We start from the raw sequence: 21396 nt of genomic DNA on the forward strand, positions 1-21396 counted from the left end.
CAGAGGAGGAGACGGTACAAGAGGGTCCTTGCTAACAGTCCCTCGTGTCACTGACCAGAGAGTCACAGAAACTTTGCACGAACCTCATTTGCTAATATCCCAGCCAGTAGAGACAGAAATTAGAACCTCTTCCCCTGTCTTAGCTGAATGGGAGTTCATCCAGTCGTCGTCCCTTCCTGAGTACAAAACTATTTCGGCTGAGTCACTCGGTTCAGACAGGGATGGAGTCCTTTTATATCTTAACCACTTCTTTACTGACATGAGGCCATCTTCACCGGAGTCTGTTGTTTCATTTGATGAGTACAGGCCCCTCTCTCCTGACTCTCCAGTTCCTCACTTCATGCCTCAATATTGCCACTGTTATTTGGCTCCCACTGGTGATCGAGCTTCGTCACCTCAATCAGAAGCTTCAGATATTGAATTCTCTGAGTTCTGTCTTGAGGAACTGTTTGCTGAAGACAGAGCAGATTCACCTGAATCATTTATATCGGAAGATGGAATGAGATTAGTAGATGAGTCAGACAAAGATATGAGCCAAGACAGACCAATGACACCAGATTCAACATCTGGAGAGAGCCTGTCATTTGTCGAAGACTGGTTTTCAGAGTTAGATTTAAAACCGTCCTCCCCTGAATCCATTGCATCACAAGAGGACCTCTCTCCTGACTCACCTGTCCTCCAATATGGACCTGGTCTGTCTGTTGTTGTCATGTCAACAGGAGAGAAGTGTTGGACACCTGAATCTGTGATATCAGACTGGGATGAGTTTGGTCTGGAGGACTTGTTCTGTGCGACCAGAACCTGTTCTCCTGACTCCATCTGTTCCAATACAGATACTGTTTTAACTCAGGGTGACGGTCAACGTTCTCCTCCAACAGACCAGGTTTCCACTGAACATGAACCTGAAATGAGAGTTGAAAGAGCACGCTTTAAACAACCCCGGAATTAATAGATGCCCCTTTTAGTTTAGTTTTCCCAGTTGTTTGCCAAACCCACCGAGCAGTGGAAGCGTTTTTGTAGGGCCTCCTCCCCAGACAGCCACAGAGCACCCGTAGAGGATGTAGATGTAGATGATGTAGAGACTCACAGACCTCACCAAGCATCCTCTCAGTCGAGTCACGTGCCATCTGACGAACAAAATCTGGGATCTCCTGTTGCTGCTGTCAGGGCGGAGGAGGCAGTTCACAACAGACCTCAAGCAAGTCATAAGTCAATCCAAAGAAAAGAACACAAGAATGTCCCTACGTTGAAAGGAAGCGAAGCTCAACCCAAGATTGACGAGACAAGCAAGCACCTGAAAAGAAAGCCGATGAGAAAAGCGGAAGACAGCCGAGTTTCTGCGCCGTCGGTAAGACCACGCACGTTCTCCGTCAGCAGGGAATGCCGTGACGCTTTCTAAAAACAATGAAGGCTGGAAGTGCGTAGTGCGTAGTTCGCATGTGTCGTGTAGGACCCTTAGGCTCAAGCTTTCACTAATGTGTTTTGACGCATAGCTGTAGGAGCTTGACACTCCTGCTGAGGCATGTTTGCATCAGCAATGCAGGAAGTGTCTCAGAAAGGCAACTAATGAACAGTAGTGAGACACGTTTAGTCTCAATGCCATGGACTTCCTTCCTGTCACATGGTGTGTCCTCAAGCTAAAGATGGCTGACTAAATGTAACTTTATTCCCTTCTGTAGTGACCTACTTTTGACCAGAGATGTGCAGGCTCTGGTTAAAAGTAGTGCACTACGAAGGGAATAGGGTGCCATAGGGCCCTGGTTAAAAGTAGTGCACTACGAAGGGAATAGGGTGCCAGAGGACCCTGGTTAAAAGTAGTGCACTACAAAGGGAATAGGGTGCCATAGGGCTCTGGTTAAAAGTAGTGCACTACAAAGGGAATAGGGTATCATTTGGGACAACATTTCAGAGATGGGCTCGGATACTGCATGATGGTGCATTTATTCACACAGAAAAAACAACATAAGTCATGTCTTACATTGAAAGATTTCCTTGGAGTTTAGTAGGGTTGACAGTTGATTGCCTTGGAGCTTAATCTGGTTAACAGTTGATTGCCTTGGAGCTTAGTAGGGCTGGCAGTTGATTGCCTTGGAGCTTAGTAGGGCTGGCAGTTGATTGCCTTGGAGCTTAATCGGGTTAACAGTTGATTGCCTTGGAGCTTAATCGGGTTAACAGTTGATTGCCTTGGAGCTTAATCGGGTTAACAGTTGATTGCCTTGGAGCTTAGTAGGGCTGGCAGTTGATTGCCTTGGAGCTTAGTAGGGCTGGCAGTTGATTGGCTTGACTGTGTCTTTCCTACATTTGGTAGGTATTCCTGCATTTCAGAGAATGTTTGTGTGGAGAGAAGGCTTTCGGAGAATTCATATAAGAAATGTACCCATCGCATTTCGATATAAGGAGTTGTATTTGACAACAAGGCCGTGTCCTAATCAAATGAGTACTGCTGAACTGCTTCTATGTGTTGTACTGCTACTAGAAGTACAGTACTTCCGAGTACATGCAGGTAATGCATGTACAGTGTGACAATACTATAGGTCTATTGGTTTGGCTCATCATTTTTGGTAATTTCATTAATTCATTGGAATGTTCATTTGAAATACATGATGTCATGATGGAACCTTGTTGCTTGCATGCACATGTATTGTTCCTTTTTTCATACTTATAGTTTCCTCAACAACATTAATCATTCATCATTGAGGTTGATAAATTCCAGTAACTTTACCAAAATGACCTAATCGTGGATTGGAGGATTCTTGGATGATTCTTAGAATTCTTCCAACCCGGGGTTCTGGAACACCTGGGAATTTTTAGGGGAAAGTTACCGGAATTTTGAAACCCCACCTCCATCACAAACTCATTTATCATTTTTTTCCCCTCCATTCCATCATTCTCATCCAGGTTTCAGCAGGATCCTCCATGGAGAATCTATCAGAACCCAAACATGTATTAGCTTTGGACCAGCCATCTACTAATAGACCTATCTCAAACAAATCACTCATGTCTGAAACCCAATCTGTAACTCCAGATCTCCAGATTCCAAATGCCTTTGTATTCAGTCCGTTATCCCCTGAAATGACAATGCCCCCCGAGAAGATGAGGGTATCGCCAGAAAGTCCAGAAAAAACATTGAATCTGAACAAGGAGTCCTCTTCTTCCAAAACCAGTCCAGTGTTACCAGACCTTTTCAGCCACAACGCCGAAGACAGCCAAGGTGATGAAGCACAATCGTCAGCGAGCAATCTAGAAGCACCCCCGGAGTCAGGGGCGCCCACCCAGCTTGATCAGCTGCTGTCGGAATTTGAAGAAATCAAACGGGAATTCCGACCAGAAACTCTAGAACCACTGGACTCACCTCTTTCGGAAACCAGCGAAGGGGGTCTTGAAGATCTACAACCTTATGTTGAGTTTGAGGAACTCTTGCCAGAATCCGACGGATATCCCACTGAGGGTGAGGAAGAGATCTCTAGTCCAAGTCCCTCATCCCCTATTCAGATCACATGGGAGCCAGCTGAAATAAGTGTAATGGCCTCAGTGCCGACCGATCTCTCCCTGTCCAATGAAACTGATCCGGAGGTATTTGGGGTGACCGCAGATCTAATCAAGACCTTCCCAGAGCCTAGCCAAGTTACAGCTGATCCGGTTTGCAGCCACTTGGAGTACCTGCAAACACACAGAGCAGACAAATCAGATCTCACCGGTTCCATACCATTGGATAGCCCCACAGCTGCTACCAAATCTGTCGGAACACCGGAATCTCCAGAACCATGCCATAAAGTTCTAGAACTGTCATCAGAATCAATTGTTCCGTCTCAAAAGTTCCAGTCACTCGAACATGAGGATGCTGCTCTTTTTACCGAACCTTCAACTGTAGAAGAACATCGAATCAGTCTCCCACGGCAGGACCTGGAGACAGTTGGTGAAGAATATGACAACTCCAAAGAAACATCAAGCATTCAAGCTGCAGTCAAAAAGGCATCTATTGAACAAAGCAAAGTATTGTGCGAATCTGGGGGATTAATCACAGAGCCCAGCCAATTGGTAGATGAAACATGCATGAGCACTACCCCAGAAGTTGTGTCACATTTATGGGATAGCACTCCCCCTGAAACCCTTGAATACGATGAGCAGTCGCACCACTCGCTCTCTGACGTGACTCCACAGACTCCAGAGACCGTCACCGTCTCCGGGCACTTCAGCTTCGAGGAGTTGATCCCTTACCAGAGTCCTAGGTACCTCAACATGCTCTCTGAAGAGCTCAAGCCAAATACCAGTGAGCAACCATCAGAGAATCCAGTCACCCCCATAGAGGAAGAGTTCAGTCCTCCAGTCACCCCTGTTGAGGTAAAGTCCCATGTCTCCCGGCCCGGTCCAGTAGATCCCATGGCAGAGATGGTGTCAGCCCAGCCTGATCCAGTAGAACCCAGGGCAGAGATGGTGTCAGCCCAGCCTGGTCCAGTAGAACCCAGGGCAGAGATGGTATCAGCCCAACCCGTTCCAGAGGTTACAGCATCAGCCCATGATGAAGAGTTCTCCATGGAGTTCAGCCTCCCTCCTGAGTATGCTGAGGCATCCTCCTCTATCCACAAACCCAATCCTCCGGCCTACGCAGAAATCATACGAGGCAGCACAACAATGCACTTATACGAAGACTCTGACCCGGAGACTTACTTTGACTGCAAACATGGAGTCTCCGACTTCTCCGAGATGGAACCTGACGAACTGAAGAAGAGGGAAAGTTCAGGGGTTGGCCAAACCCAAGGACAAGCTTCCCATTCAGGAGCCCTGGGGATAAAGTACCAGAAGCCGACGGCACTTCCGGTTTGCTCCGCAGTGCGCAAACACGAGCGTGGAGTCCTGCTGTCCTCAGGGAGTGAGGATTATGACGACGCACCTTATGATGACATTAAGGAAGAGAGCGAAGAGCTGGCCCAATCTCCCGGCACACACAGAGACGACTCAGCCTTTTACCAGGCTCCTCAGAAGCTTCCTCCTCTCAGATCAGCAGATGATGATGACTCCCTGGACAGGGTGAGATGACTGTTGAGAAAATCCTCCCGCCATTCTTAACCATCTCCTGCTCTGACCCCCTAGCTCCTGCTCTAACCCCTTATCTCCTGCTTTAACCCCTTATCTCCTCCTCTACCCCCTTATCTCCTCCTCTAACCCCTTATCTCCTGCTCTAACCCCATATCTCTTGCTATAACCCCTATCTCCTCCTCTAACCCCTTATCCCCTCCTCTAACCCCTTATCTCCTGCTATAACCCCTTATCTCCTGCTCTAACCGTTATCTCCTGCTCTAACCCCTTATCTCCTCCTCTAACCCCTTATCTCCTGCTCTAACCCCTTATCTCCTGCTCTAACCCCTTATCTCCTGCTCTAACCCCATATCTCCTGCTCTAACCCGTTATCTCCTGCTCTAACCCCATATCTCTTGCTCTAACCCCCTATCTCCTGCTCTAACCCCTTATCCCCTCCTCTAACCCCTTATCTCCTGCTCTAACCCCTTATCTCCTGCTCTAACCCGTTATCTCCTGCTATAACCCCTTATCTCCTGCTCTAACCGTTATCTCCTGCTCTAACCCCTTATCTCCTGCTCTAACACCTTATCTCCTGCTCTAACCCCTTATATCCTGCTCTAACCCCTTATCTCCTCCTCTAACCCCTTATCTCCTGCTCTAACCCCTTATCCCTCCTCTAACCCCTTATCTCCTGCTATAACCCCTTATCTCCTGCTCTAACCGTTATCTCCTGCTCTAACCCCTTATCTCCTCCTCTAACCCCTTATCCCCTCCTCTAACCCCCTTATCTCCTCCTCTAACCCCTTATCTCCTGCTCTAACCCCTTATCTCCTGCTCTAACCCCTTATCTCCTGCTCTAACCCCTTATCTCCTGCTCTAACCCCTTATCTCCTGCTCTAACCCCTTATCTCCTGCTCTAACCCCTTATCTCCTGCTCTAACCCCTTATCTCCTCCTCTAACCCCTTATCTCCTGCTCTAACCCCTTATCCCCTATCTCCTCCTCTAACCCCTTATCTCCTGCTCTAACCCCATATCTCCTGCTCTAACCCCCTATCTCCTCCTCTAACCCCTTATATCCTGCTCTAACCCCCTATCTCCTGCTCTAACCCCTTATCTCCTCCTCTAACCCCTTATCTCCTGCTCTAACCCCTTATCTCCTGCTCTAACCCCTTATCTCCTCCTCTAACCCCTTATCTCCTGCTCTAACCCTTATCTCCTCCTCTAACCCCTTATCTCCTGCTCTAACCCCTTATCTCCTGTTCTAACCCCTTATCTCCTGCTCTAACCCCTTATCTCCTGCTCTAACCCCTTATCTCCTGCTCTAACCCCCTTATCTCCTGCTCTAACCCCTTATCTCCTCCTCTAACCCCCTTATCTCCTGCTCTAACCCCTTATCTCCTGTTCTAACCCCCTTATCTCCTGCTCTAACCCCTTATCTCCTGTTCTAACCCCTTATCTCCTGCTCTAACCCCTTATCTCCTCCTCTAACCCCCTTATCTCCTCCTCTACCCCCCTTATCTATCTCCCTCTAACCCCTTATCTCCTGTTCTAACCCCTTATCTCCTGCTTCAGACTGAATGAATGCTTTAACTCCGGGGATGGGATTTGAAACGCCTTTAATTCATATTTTAAACAGAATTCCTCTCGCATGATGTCATCATAGGAAAGAACAGTGCCACTGAGCCGTGATGATGTCTGCTGGGTAGCTGGTTTGCATCCAGTTACTGTAACGTCAACGCAGGGAATTCAGAAAGCAGGTGCAGTTAGTGAGTTTAAGAATAATGCAGAACGATACAAAACAAGAGAAACATCTGACAAAGGAACCAATATTGCCTGAAGAGTGATGCTAGGGAGTGCTGGATAAAGGGGGGGGTAATCAGGGTAGTGATGGAGTCCAGGTTTTCCTCATGATGGGGTGCAGGTGTGCGTAATGAGGGTTGCCAGGTGTGCGTAATGAGGGTTGCCAGGTGTGCGTAATGAGGGCTGCCAGGTGTGCGTAATGAGGGCTGCCAGGTGTGTGTAATGAGGGTTGCCAGGTGTACGTAATGAGGGTTGCCAGGTGTGTGTAATGAGGGTTGCCAGGTGTGCGTAATGAGGGCTGCCAGGTGTGCGTAATGAGGGCTGCCAGGTGTGTGTAATGAGGGTTGCCAGGTGTGCGTAATGAGGGTTGCCAGGTGTGCGTAATGAGGGTTGCCAGGTGTGCGTAATGAGGGCTGCCAGGTGTGCGTAATGAGGTTTGCCAGGTGTGTGTAATGAGGTTTGCCAGGTGTGCGTAATGAGGGCTGCCAGGTGTGCGTATTGAGGGTTGCCAGGTGTGCGTATTGAGGGTTGCCAGGTGTGTGTAATGAGGGTTGCCAGGTGTGTGTAATGAGGGCTGCCAGGTGTGCGTATTGAGGGTTGCCAGGTGTGTGTAATGAGGGTAGGCAGGTGTGTGTAATGAGGGTTGCCAGGTGTGCGTAATGAGGGCTGCCAGGTGTGCGTAATGAGGTTTGCCAGGTGTGTGTAATGAGGGTTGCCAGGTGTGCGTAATGAGGGCTGCCAGGTGTGCGTATTGAGGGTTGCCAGGTGTGCGTATTGAGGGTTGCCAGGTGTGTGTAATGAGGGTTGCCAGGTGTGCGTAATGAGGGCTGCCAGGTGTGCGTATTGAGGGTTGCCAGGTGTGTGTAATGAGGGTAGGCAGGTGTGTGTAATGAGGGTTGCCAGGTGTGCGTAATGAGGGTTGCCAGGTGTGCGTAATGAGGGTTGCCAGGTGTGTGTAATGAGGGTTGCCAGGTGTGCGTAATGAGGGCTGCCAGGTGTGCGTATTGAGGGTTGCCAGGTGTGCGTATTGAGGGTTGCCAGGTGTGTGTAATGAGGGTTGCCAGGTGTGCGTAATGAGGGTTGCCAGGTGTGCGTAATGAGGGTTACCAGGTGTGGGTAATGAGGGTTGCCAGGTGTGCATAATGAGGGCTGCCAGGTGTGCGTAATGAGGGCTGCCAGGTGTGCGTAATGAGGGTTGCCAGGTGTACGTAATGAGGGTTGCCAGGTGAATTCTTATATCTAACCCAGTGATGTGTGTATTTTGTGTATATTTCACTTTTTCACACTGGAGTCTTACTTGTGTTGTAACAATCTCTTTGTTTCATTTTTGCTGTGTTGAAATGCTGTGTAAGGATGCTGTGTTGAGATGCTGTGTTGGGATGCTGTGTAAGGATGCTGTGCTGAGATGCTGTGCTGAGATGCTGTGTTGGGATGCTGTGTTGGGATGCTGTGTTGGGATGCTGTGTAAGGATGCTGTGTTGAGATGCTGTGTTGAGATGCTGTGTTGAGATGCTGTGTTGAAATGCTGTGTAAGGATGCTGTGTTGAAATGCTGTGTAAGGATGCTGTGTTGAGATGCTGTGTTGAAATGCTGTGTAAGGATGCTGTGTTGAGATGCTGTGTAAGGATGCTGTGTTGAAATGCTGTGTAAGGATGCTGTGTTGAGATGCTGTGTAAGGATGCTGTGTTGAGATGCTGTGTAAGGATGCTGTGTTGAGATGCTGTGTAAGGATGCTGTGTTGAAATGCTGTGTAAGGATGCTGTGTTGAAATGCTGTGTTGAGATGCTGTGTTGAGATGCTGTGTAAGGATGCTGTGTTGAGATGCTGTGTAAGGATGCTGTGTTGAGATGCTGTGTAAGGATGCTGTGTTGAGATGCTGTGTAAGGATGCTGTGTTGAAATGCTGTGTAAGGATGCTGTGTTGAAATGCTGTGTTGAGATGCTGTGTTGAGATGCTGTGCTGAGATGCTGTGTTGAAATGCTGTGTAAGGATGCTGTGTTGAGATGCTGTGTAAGGATGCTGTGTTGAGATGCTGTGCTGAGATGCTGTGTTGAAATGCTGTGTTGAGATGCTGTGTTGAGATGCTGTGTAAGGATGCTGTGTTGAAATGCTGTGTAAGGATGCTGTGTTGAGATGCTGTGTAAGGATGCTGTGTTGAGATGCTGTGCTGAGATGCTGTGTTGGGATGCTGTGTTGGGATGCTGTGTTGGGATGCTGTGTAAGGATGCTGTGTTGGGATGCTGTGTTGGGATGCTGTGTTGGGATGCTGTGTTGAGATGCTGTGTTGGGATGCTGTGTTGGGATGCTGTGTTGAGATGCTGTGTAAGGATGCTGTGTTGAGATGCTGTGTTGAGATGCTGTGTAAGGATGCTGTGTTGAGATGCTGTGTTGGGATGCTGTGTTGAGATGCTGTGTTGAGATGCTGTGTTGAGATGCTGTGTTGAGATGCTGTGTAAGGATGCTGTGTTGAGATGCTGTGTTGAGATGCTGTGTTAGGATGCTGTGTTGAGATGCTGTGTTGGGATGCTGTGTTGAGATGCTGTGTTGAGATGCTGTGTTGAGATGCTGTGTTGAAATGCTGTGTAAGGATGCTGTGTTGAAATGCTGTGTTGAGATGCTGTGTAAGGATGCTGTGTTGAGATGCTGTGTTGAGATGCTGTGTTGGGATGCTGTGTTGGGATGCTGTGTTGAGATGCTGTGTTGGGATGCTGTGTTGAGATGCTGTGTTGGGATGCTGTGTTGGGATGCTGTGTTGGGTTGGGTATGCTGTGTTGGGTTGGGTATGCTGTGTTGGGTTGGGTATGCTGTGTTGGGTTGGGGATGCTGTGTTGGGTTGGGGATGCTGTGTTGGGTTGGGTATGCTGTGTGGAAATGGAAAAAACCCCGCTAATTTTCATTTTCCGTTGCAAAACGTTTTAAAACGCTTTCCTGTTGTGCTTCCTCACTTTAGACTAGGGCCTATAGGGGACATCTATTGGTGGCATATACACTACATAGGGAACGGCGCCCCCTGTTGTGAATCAGTGTAACAACAGGCCTCAGCGCCCCCTGTGGTGAATCAGTGTAATAACAGGCCTCAGCGCCCCCTGTGGTGAATCAGTGTAATAACAGGTCTCAGTGCCCCCCTGTGGTGAATCAGTGTAATAACAGGCCTCAGCGCCCCCTGTGGTGAATCAGTGTAATAACAGGCCTCAGCGCCCCTGTGATGAATCAGTGTAATAACAGGCCTCAGCGCCCCCTGTGGTGAATCAGTGTAATAACAGGCCTCAGCGCCCCCTGTGGTGAATCAGTGTAAACACCAGGCCTCAGCGCCCCCTGTGGTGAATCAGTGTAACACCAGGCCTCAGTGCCCCCTGTGGTGAATCAGTGTAATAACAGGTCTCAGCGCCCCTGTGGTGAATCAGTGTAATAACAGGCCTCAGCGCCCCTCTGTGGTGAATCAGTGTAATAACAGGCCTCAGCGCCCCCTGTGGTGAATCAGTGTAATAACAGGCCTCAGCGCCCCTGTGGTGAATCAGTGTAATAACAGGTCTCAGTGCCCCCCTGTGGTGAATCGGTGTAACAACAGGCCTCAGCGCCCCCCTGTGGTGAATCAGTGTAATAACAGGCCTCAGCGCCCCCTGTGGTGAATCGGTGTAACAACAGGCCTCAGTGCCCCCCTGTGGTGAATCAGTGTAATAACAGGTCTCAGTGCTGACTGTGTGTCTGTCTCCCTCTACAGCAGGGTGAGATGACAGACATCCCTCCCCAGACTGTGACAGAGGAGCACTACACAGATCAACATGGACACACGGTGGTCAGAAAGGTAAGCATACGTGGAAATGAAGACAATGTTTAGTTCCTGTCATTCATTACATCAGTGTTTCCCAATCCTATTCCTGGGCAGTGGTGTGAAGAACTCAAGTAAAAAATATTTTAAAGTACTACTTAAGTCGTTTTTTTTGGTGTGTCTTTACTTTACTATTTATATTTTTTGACAACTTTTACTTCACTACATTCCTAAAGAAAATAATGTACTTTTTACTCCCATCCATTTTCCCTGACACCCAAAAGTACTTGTTACATTTTGAATGCTTAGTAGGACAGAACAATGGTCCAATTCACACACTTATCAAGAGAATCAACAGAGAACATTATCTTAACTTATCAAGAGAATCAACAGAGAATATCCCTGGTCTGATGGACTCTCTAAACAGAGAATATCCCTGGTCGTTCCTAATGCCTCTGGTCTGGAGGACCCTCTAAACAGAGAACATCCCTGGTCGTTCCTAATGCCTCTGGTCTGGAGGACTCTCTAAACAGAGAACATCCCTGGTCGTTCCTAATGCCTCTGGTCTGATGGACTCTCTAAACAGAGAATATCCCTGGTCGTTCCTAATGCCTCTGGTCTGATGGACTCTCTAAACAGAGAATATCCCTGGTCGTTCCTAATGCCTCTGGTCTGGAGGACTCTCTAAACAGAGAATATCCCTGGTCGTTCCTAATGCCTCTGGTCTGATGGACTCTCTAAACAGAGAATATCCCTGGTCGTTCCTAATGCCTCTGGTCTGGAGGACTCTCTAAACAGAGAATATCCCTGGTCGTTCCTAATGCCTCTGGTCTGGAGGACTCTCTAAACAGAGAATATCCCTGGTCGTTCCTAATGCCTCTGGTCTGATGGACTCTCTAAACAGAGAATATCCCTGGTCGTTCCTAATGCCTCTGGTCTGGAGGACTCTCTAAACAGAGAATATCCCTGGTCGTTCCTAATGCCTCTGGTCTGATGGACTCTCTAAACAGAGAACATCCCTGGTCGTTCCTAATGCCTCTGGTCTGGAGGACTCTCTAAACAGAGAATATCCCTGGTCGTTCCTAATGCCTCTGGTCTGGAGGACTCTCTAAACAGAGAACATCCCTGGTCGTTCCTAATGCCTCTGGTCTGGAGGACTCTCTAAACAGAGAATATCCCTGGTCGTTCCTAATGCCTCTGGTCTGGAGGACTCTCTAAACAGAGAATATCCCTGGTCGTTCCTAATGCCTCTGGTCTGATGGACTCTCTAAACAGAGAATATCCCTGGTCGTTCCTAATGCCTCTGATCTGATGGACTTTCTAAACAAACATGCTTAGTTTGAAAATTACGTCTGAGTGTTGGCGTGCGCCCCTGGCTATCCGTAAATTAAACAAAAACAAGATTATTATATTTTGCTTAATATAAAGAATTTGAAACTACTTTTGATACCTAAGTATTATTTAAAACCAAAGACTTTTAGACTTTTACTCAAGTAGCATTTTACTGGGTGACTTTCACTTCTTTTGAGGCATTTTCTATCTTTTCTTTTACTCAAGTATGAAAACTGGGTACTTGTTCTCCCACTGGTCCTGGGGACCCAAAGTGGTGCACATTTAGTTTTTTTTTGCCCCACACCTTATCACACACCTGATCACACACCTGATCACATGCCTGATCACACGCCTGATCACACACCTGATCCCACACCTGATCATACACCTGATCACACACCTGATCACACACCTGATCTCACACCTGATCACACACCTGATCATACGCCTGACCACACGTCTGATCACACACCTGATCCCACACCTGATCACACACCTGATCACACACCTGATCACACACCTGATCACACACCTGATCCCACACCTGATCACACACCTGATCACACACCTGATCACACACCTGATCACACACCTGATCACACACCTGATCCACACCTGATCACACACCTGATCACACACCTGATCACACACCTGATCCCACACCTGATCATAAACCTGATCCCACACCTGATCACACACCTGATCACACACCTGATCACACACCTGATCACACACCTGATCACACACCTGATCACACACCTGATCACACACCTGATCTCACACCTGATCACACACCTGATCATACACCTGATCACACACCTGATCACACACCTGATCCCACACCTGATCACACACCTGATCCCACACCTGATCACACACCTGATCACACACCTGATCACACACCTGATCCCACACCTGATCAAACACCTGATCAAACACCTGATCATAAACCTGATCACACACCTGATGTTACTCATCAACTCATCAAGCATTTGGTTCGTAGAACCAGGTGTGTTAATTCAAAAGCCAAAAAACACAAATGTGCCTTTGGGTCCCCAGTATAGTGTATGTGTGTGTGTGTGTTTTTATATGTGTGTGTGTGTGTGTGTGGGTGTGTGTGTGTGTGTGTGTGTGTGTGTGTGTGTGTGTGTGTGTGTGTGTGTGTGTGTGTGTGTGTGTGTGTGTGTGTGTGTGTGTGTGTGTGACTTACCTAACCTGTTCTGTGACCTTTGCCCTCTGCCCTCTCCATCCAGGTTACTCGTGAGGTGAACCGCCAGGTGATGTCGAGTGAAGGGTCGCAGAGGGAGGAGGGGGTGCCCCCCGGGGGAGGAGGGAGACGGATACTCCAGAGTGGTCGAGAGGAGGAGCCACAGAGATCTCTCAGAGGTGAGGGTCTGTATATGTGTTTGGCAGGGTTGGGGTCAATACCAGATCGAAAAAAAAAGAAAAAAAAATCCTGTATAAACAGCTAATAGAAATAGAATTGTCAGATCAGATCAAATCAAAGTTGATTTGTCACGTGCGCTGAATACAACAGGTGTAGTAGACCTCACAGTGAAATGCTGAATACAACAGGTGTAGTAGACCTTACAGTGAAATGCTGAATACAACAGGTGTAGTAGACCTTACAGTGAAATGCTGAATACAACAGGTGTAGTAGACCTCACAGTGAAATGCTGAATACAACAGGTGTAGTAGACCTCACAGTGAAATGCTGAATACAACAGGTGTAGTAGACCTCACAGTGAAATGCTGAATACAACAGGTGTAGTAGACCTCACAGTGAAATGCTGAATACAACAGGTGTAGTAGACCTCACAGTGAAATGCTGAATACAACAGGTGTAGTAGACTTCACAGTGAAATGCTGAATACAACAGGTGTAGTAGACCTCACAGTGAAATGCTGAATACAACAGGTGTAGTAGACCTCACAGTGAAATGCTGAATACAACAGGTGTAGTAGACCTTACAGTGAAATGCTGAATACAACAGGTGTAGTAGACCTCACAGTGAAATGCTGAATACAACAGGTGTAGTAGACCTGACAGTGAAATGCTGAATACAACAGGTGTAGTAGACCTGACAGTGAAATGCTGAATACAACAGGTGTAGTAGACCTCACAGTGAAATGCTGAATACAACAGGTGTAGTAGACCTCACAGTGAAATGCTGAATACAACAGGTGTAGTAGACCTGACAGTGAAATGCTGAATACAACAGGTGTAGTAGACATGACAGTGAACTGCTGAATACAACAGGTGTAGTAGACCTCACAGTGAAATGCTGAATACAACAGGTGTAGTAGACATGACAGTGAACTGCTGAATACAACAGGTGTAGTAGACCTCACAGTGAAATGCTGAATACAACAGGTGTAGTAGACCTTACAGTGAACTGCTGAATACAACAGGTGTAGTAGACCTCACAGTGAAATGCTGAATACAACAGGTGTAGTAGACCTTACAGTGAACTGCTGAATACAACAGGTGTAGTAGACCTCACAGTGAAATGCTGAATACAACAGGTGTAGTAGACATGACAGTGAACTGCTGAATACAACAGGTGTAGTAGACCTCACAGTGAAATGCTGAATACAACAGGTGTAGTAGACCTCACAGTGAAATGCTGAATACAACAGGTGTAGTAGACCTGACAGTGAAATGCTGAATACAACAGGTGTAGTAGACCTCACAGTGAAATGCTGAATACAACAGGTGTAGTAGACCTCACAGTGAAATGCTGAATACAACAGGTGTAGTAGACCTTACAGTGAACTGCTGAATACAACAGGTGTAGTAGACCTCACAGTGAAATGCTGAATACAACAGGTGTAGTAGACCTCACAGTGAAATGCTGAATACAACAGGTGTAGTAGACCTCACAGTGAAATGCTGAATACAACAGGTGTAGTAGACCTCACAGTGAAATGCTGAATACAACAGGTGTAGTAGACCTGACAGTGAAATGCTGAATACAACAGGTGTAGTAGACATGACAGTGAACTGCTGAATACAACAGGTGTAGTAGACCTCACAGTGAAATGCTGAATACAACAGGTGTAGTAGACCTTACAGTGAACTGCTGAATACAACAGGTGTAGTAGACCTCACAGTGAACTGCTGAATACAACAGGTGTAGTAGACCTTACAGTGAACTGCTGAATACAACAGGTGTAGTAGACCTCACAGTGAAATGCTGAATACAACAGGTGTAGTAGACCTCACAGTGAAATGCTGAATACAACAGGTGTAGTAGACCTCACAGTGAAATGCTGAATACAACAGGTGTAGTAGACCTCACAGTGAAATGCTGAATACAACAGGTGTAGTAGACCTGACAGTGAAATGCTGAATACAACAGGTGTAGTAGACATGACAGTGAACTGCTGAATACAACAGGTGTAGTAGACCTCACAGTGAAATGCTGAATACAACAGGTGTAGTAGACCTTACAGTGAACTGCTGAATACAACAGGTGTAGTAGACCTCACAGTGAAATGCTGAATACAACAGGTGTAGTAGACCTTACAGTGAAATGCTGAATACAACAGGTGTAGTAGACCTTACAGTGAACTGCTGAATACAACAGGTGTAGTAGACCTCACAGTGAAATGCTGAATACAACAGGTGTAGTAGACCTTACAGTGAACTGCTGAATACAACAGGTGTAGTAGACCTCACAGTGAAATGCTGAATACAACAGGTGTAGTAGACCTCACAGTGAAATGCTGAATACAACAGGGGTAGTAGACCTGACAGTGATATGCTGAATACAACAGGTGTAGTAGACCTCACAGTGAAATGCTGAATACAACAGGTGTAGTAGACCTGACAGTGATATGCTGAATACAACAGGTGTAGTAGACCTGACAGTGATATGCTGAATACAACAGGGGTAGTAGACCTCACAGTGAAATGCTGAATACAACAGGTGTAGTAGACCTTACAGTGAAATGCTGAATACAACAGGTGTAGTAGACCTCACAGTGAAATGCTGACTTACAGGCTCTAAACAACAGTGTAAAAAAAGGTATTAGGTGAACATTAGGTAGGTAAAGAAATAAAACAACAGTAAAAAGACTGTGAAACCCCTGGTGTGTTTGAGTAGTTCATAACAGATTATATCCTGGTGTGTTTGAGTAGTTCATAACAGATTATATCCTGGTGTGTTTGAGTAGTTCATAACAGATTATATCCTGGTGTGTTTGAGTAGTTCATAACAGATTATATCCTGGTGTGTTTGAGTAGTTCATAACAGATTATAACCTGGTGTGTTTGAGTAGTTCATAACAGATTATAACCTGGTGTGTTTGAGTAGTTCATAACAGATTATAACCTGGTGTGTTTGAGTAGTTCATAACAGATTATAACCTGGTGTGTTTGAGTAGTTCATAACAGATTATATCCTGGTGTGTTTGAGTAGTTCATAACAGATTATAACCTGGTGTGTTTGAGTAGTTCATAACAGATTATATCCTGGTGTGTTTGAGTAGTTCATAACAGATTATATCCTGGTGTGTTTGAGTAGTTCATAACAGATTATAACCTGGTGTGTTTGAGTAGTTCATAACAGATTATAACCTGGTGTGTTTGAGTAGTTCATAACAGATTATATCCTGGTGTGTTTGAGTAGTTCATAACAGATTATAACCTGGTGTGTTTGAGTAGTTCATAACAGATTATAACCTGGTGTGTTTGAGTAGTTCATAACAGATTATATCCTGGTGTGTTTGAGTAGTTCATAACAGATTATAGCCTGGTGTGTTTGAGTAGTTCATAACAGATTATATCCTGGTGTGTTTGAGTAGTTCATAACAGATTATAACCTGGTGTGTTTGAGTAGTTCATAACAGATTATATCCTGGTGTGTTTGAGTAGTTCATAACAGATTATAACCTGGTGTGTTTGAGTAGTTCATAACAGATTATAACCTGCTGTGTTTGAGTAGTTCATAACAGATTATATCCTGGTGTGTTTGAGTAGTTCATTACAGATTATAACCTGGTGTGTTTGAGTAGTTCATAACAGATTATATCCTGGTGTGTTTGAGTAGTTCATAACAGATTATATCCTGGTGTGTTTGAGTAGTTCATAACAGATTATATCCTGGTGTGTTTGAGTAGTTCATAACAGATTATAACCTGGTGTGTTTGAGTAGTTCATAACAGATTATAACCTGGTGTGTTTGAGTAGTTCATAACAGATTATAACCTGGTGTGTTTGAGTAGTTCATAACAGATTATATCCTGGTGTGTTTGAGTAGTTCATAACAGATTATAACCTGGTGTGTTTGAGTAGTTCATAACAGATTATATCCTGGTGTGTTTGAGTAGTTCATAACAGATTATAACCTGGTGTGTTTGAGTAGTTCATAACAGATTATAACCTGGTGTGTTTGAGTAGTTCATAACAGATTATATCCTGGTGTGTTTGAGTAGTTCATAACAGATTATATCCTGGTGTGTTTGAGTAGTTCATAACAGATTATAACCTGGTGTGTTTGTGTAGTTCATAACAGATTATATCCTGGTGTGTTTGAGTAGTTCATAACAGATTATATCCTGGTGTGTTTGAGTAGTTCATAACAGATTATATCCTGGTGTGTTTGAGTAGTTCATAACAGATTATATCCTGGTGTGTTTGAGTAGTTCATAACAGATTATATCCTGGTGTGTTTGAGTAGTTCATAACAGATTATATCCTGGTGTGTTTGAGTAGTTCATAACAGATTATATCCTGGTGTGTTTGAGTAGTTCATAACAGATTATAACCTGGTGTGTTTGAGTAGTTCATAACAGATTATATCCTGGTGTGTTTGAGTAGTTCATAACAGATTATATCCTGGTGTGTTTGAGTAGTTCATAACAGATTATAACCTGGTGTGTTTGAGTAGTTCATAACAGATTATATCCTGGTGTGTTTGAGTAGTTCATAAAAGATTATAACCTGGTGTGTTTGAGTAGTTCATAACAGATTATAACCTGGTGTGTTTGAGTAGTTCATAACAGATTATAACCTGGTGTGTTTGAGTAGTTCATAACAGATTATATCCTGGTGTGTTTGAGTAGTTCATAACAGATTATATCCTGGTGTGTTTGAGTAGTTCATAACAGATTATAACCTGGTGTGTTTGAGTAGTTCATAACAGATTATAACCTGGTGTGTTTGAGTAGTTCATAACAGATTATAACCTGGTGTGTTTGAGTAGTTCATAACAGATTATATCCTGGTGTGTTTGAGTAGTTCATAACAGATTATAACCTGGTGTGTTTGAGTAGTTCATAACAGATTATAACCTGGTGTGTTTGAGTAGTTCATAACAGATTATATCCTGGTGTGTTTGAGTAGTTCATAACAGATTATATCCTGGTGTGTTTGAGTAGTTCATAACAGATTATATCCTGGTGTGTTTGAGTAGTTCATAACAGATTATATCCTGGTGTGTTTGAGTAGTTCATAACAGATTATAACCTGGTGTGTTTGAGTAGTTCATAACAGATTATATCCTGGTGTATCTTTTCAAAGTTATAGTATATTCAATTTAACAGACAGTTTGATCCTAAACATCTGAATTAATTAATTAATTAATCTTTTAAAGTTTTTATTTATTTCCTTAATTAATTAATTAAGCCTCTTAATGCGTTCATACATGTTAATTATGGGCGGTATCCCCAGTGGGATTTAACCACACAACAACAGTTACATATGGTCTCCATATTGTTTCGTTCCTGTCCCTTCCAGGTGACGTTTTCTGAGCGTGACTCTGACTCAGCGTGGGGTGAGGAGGAATCAGCTGAAGGTCACGAGGTCAGCCGTGTGGAGCGGAACGCAGTGGTGGTGGTGGTGGAGGGGGATTGGACCGAGACGCAGCACGGTGACCCCGCCCTGACCTCTGACCTCCCAACGGCACGGGACGACTTCACACAGGTCAGCCTCCAACCAGCCAATCAGAGTAGCCATCTCTCCCCTCCATCTCTACCCTCTATCTCTCCGTCCATCTCTCCCCTCCATCTCTCCCTTCATCTCCTCCATCTCTACCCTCTATCTCTCCCTCCATCTCTCCCCTCCATCTCTCCCTCCATCTCTCCCTCCATCTCTCCCCTCCATCTCTCCCCTCATCTCTACCTCCATCTCTCCCTCCATCTCTCCCCTCCATCTCTCCCCTCATCTCTACCTCCATCTCTCCCCTCCATCTCTCCCCTCATCTCTACCTCCATCTCTCCCTCCATCTCTCCCCTCCATCTCTCCCTCCATCTCTCTCCCTCCATCTCTCCCTCCATCTCTCCCCTCCATCTCTTCCCCATCTCTCCCCATCTCTCCATCTCTCCCTACATCTCTCCATCTCTCCCTCCATCTCTCCCCTCATCTCTCTCCATCCTCCCCTCCATCTCTCCCTCCATCTCTCCCTCCATCTCTACCTCCATCTCTCCCTCCATCTCTCCCCTCCATCTCTCCCTCCATCTCTCCCCTCCATCTCTCCCTCCATCTCTCCCCTCCATCTCTCCCTCCATCTCCCCTCCATCTCTACCTCCATCTCTCCCTCCATCTCTCCCTCCATCTCTCCCTCCATCTCTCCCTCCATCTCTACCTCCATCTCCCTCCATCTCTCCCCTCCATCTCTCCCCTCCATCTCTCCCTCCATCTCTCCCTCCATCTCTCCCTCCATCTCTCCCCTCCATCTCTTCCCCATCTCTCCCTACATCTCTCTCTCCATCTCTCCCTCCATCTCTCCCTCCATCTCTCCCCTCCATCTCTTCCCCATCTCTCCCTACATCTCTCCCTCCATCTCTCCCTCCATCTCTCCCCTCCATCTCTCCTCCCCTCATCTCTACCTCCATCTCTCCCTCCATCTCTCCCCTCCATCTCTCCCCTCCATCTCTCCCCTCATCTCTACCTCCATCTCTCCCTCCATCTCTCCCCTCATCTCTACCTCCATCTCTCCCTCCATCTCTCCCTCCATCTCTCCCTCCATCTCTCCCCTCCATCTCTCCCTCCATCTCTCCCTCCATCTCTCCCTCCATCTCTTCCCCATCTCTCCCTACATCTCTCTCCATCTCTCCCTCCATCTCTCCCTCCATCTCTACCTCCATCTCTCCCTCCATCTCTCCCTCCATCTCTCCCTCCATCTCTCCCTCCATCTCTCCCCTCCATCTCTCCCTCCATCTCTCCCTCCATCTCTCCCTCCATCTCTCCCTCCATCTCTCCCCTCCATCTCTCCCCTCCATCTCTCCCCTCCATCTCTCCCCTCCATCTCTACCTCCATCTCTCCCTCCATCTCTCCCTCCATCTCTCCCCATCTCTCCCTCCATCTCTCCCTCCATCTCTCCCTCCATCTCTCCCTCCATCTCTCCCCTCCATCTCTCCCCTCCATCTCTCCTCCATCTCTCCCCTCCATCTCTACCTCCATCTCTCCCTCCATCTCTCCCTCCATCTCTCCCCATCTCTCCCTCCATCTCTCCCCTCCATCTCTCCCCTCCATCTCTCCCCTCCATCTCTCCCTCCATCTCTACCTCCATCTCTCCCTCCATCTCTCCCTCCATCTCTCCCTCCATCTCTCCCTCCATCTCTCCCCATCTCTCTCTCCATCTCTCCCTCCATCTCCCTCCATCTCTCCCCATCTCTCCCTCCATCTCTCCCTCCATCTCTCCTCCATCTCTCCCTCCATCTCCTCCATCTCTCCCTCCATCTCTCCCTCCATCTCTCCCTCCATCTCTCCCCATCTCTCTCTCTCCATCTCTCCCTCCATCTCTCCCTCCATCTCTCCCTCCATCTCTCCCTCCATCTCTCCCCATCTCTCTCCCCATCTCTCTCTCCATCTCTCCCTCCATCTCTCTCCCCATCTCTCTCCATCTCTCCCTCCATCTCTCCCCTCCATCTCCCTCCATCTCTCCCCATCTCTCCCCTCCATCTCTCCCCTCCATCTCTCCCTCCATCTCTCCTCCATCTCTCCCTCCATCTCTCCCCATCTCTCTCTCCATCTCTCCCTCCATCTCCCTCCATCTCTCCCCATCTCTCCCTCCATCTCTCCCTCCATCTCTCCCCTCCATCTCCCCTCCATCTCTCCCTCCATCTCTCCCTCCATCTCTCCCTCCATCTCTCCCCATCTCTCCCTCCATCTCTCCCTCCATCTCTCCCCTCCATCTCTCCCCTCCATCTCTCCCCTCCATCTCTCCCTCCATCTCTCCCCTCCATCTCTCCCCTCCATCTCTCCCTCAATCTCCCTCCATCTCTCCCCATCTCTCCCTCCATCTCTCCCTCCATCTCTCCCCTCCATCTCTCCCCTCCATCTCCCCTCCATCTCCCTCCATCTCTCCCCATCTCTCTCTCCATCTCTCCCTCCATCTCCCTCCATCTCTCTCCATCTCTCCCTCCATCTCTCCCTCCATCTCTCCCCTCCATCTCTCCCTCCATCTCTCCCCTCCATCTCTCCCTCCATCTCCTCCATCTCTCCCTCCATCTCTCCCTCCATCTCTCC

At 46.8% G+C, this 21396-nt stretch overlaps 1 long non-coding RNA gene and 1 pseudogene across 3 annotated transcripts; both read left to right on the forward strand.

Moving 5' to 3' along the window:
* The window catches only part of LOC118379434 (ankyrin-2-like), an 82387-nt pseudogene that overhangs the window by 57939 nt on the left and 3052 nt on the right, over window positions 1-21396 (forward strand).
* On the forward strand, window positions 13450-15275 carry LOC127918254 (uncharacterized). Of its 3 annotated transcripts, XR_008099607.1 has the most exons (4): window positions 13484-13572; window positions 13611-13876; window positions 14941-15054; window positions 15093-15272. It is a non-coding gene; the product is annotated as an uncharacterized LOC127918254 (long non-coding RNA). The 3 variants fall into 3 exon arrangements; XR_008099606.1 differs by having other exon boundaries at window positions 13450-13876; window positions 15093-15275; XR_008099605.1 differs by having other exon boundaries at window positions 13465-13876; window positions 15131-15275.

Source organism: Oncorhynchus keta, unplaced genomic scaffold (assembly GCF_023373465.1).
Source record: "Oncorhynchus keta strain PuntledgeMale-10-30-2019 unplaced genomic scaffold, Oket_V2 Un_contig_13850_pilon_pilon, whole genome shotgun sequence".
NCBI classification, from domain to species: Eukaryota; Metazoa; Chordata; class Actinopteri; order Salmoniformes; family Salmonidae; genus Oncorhynchus; species Oncorhynchus keta.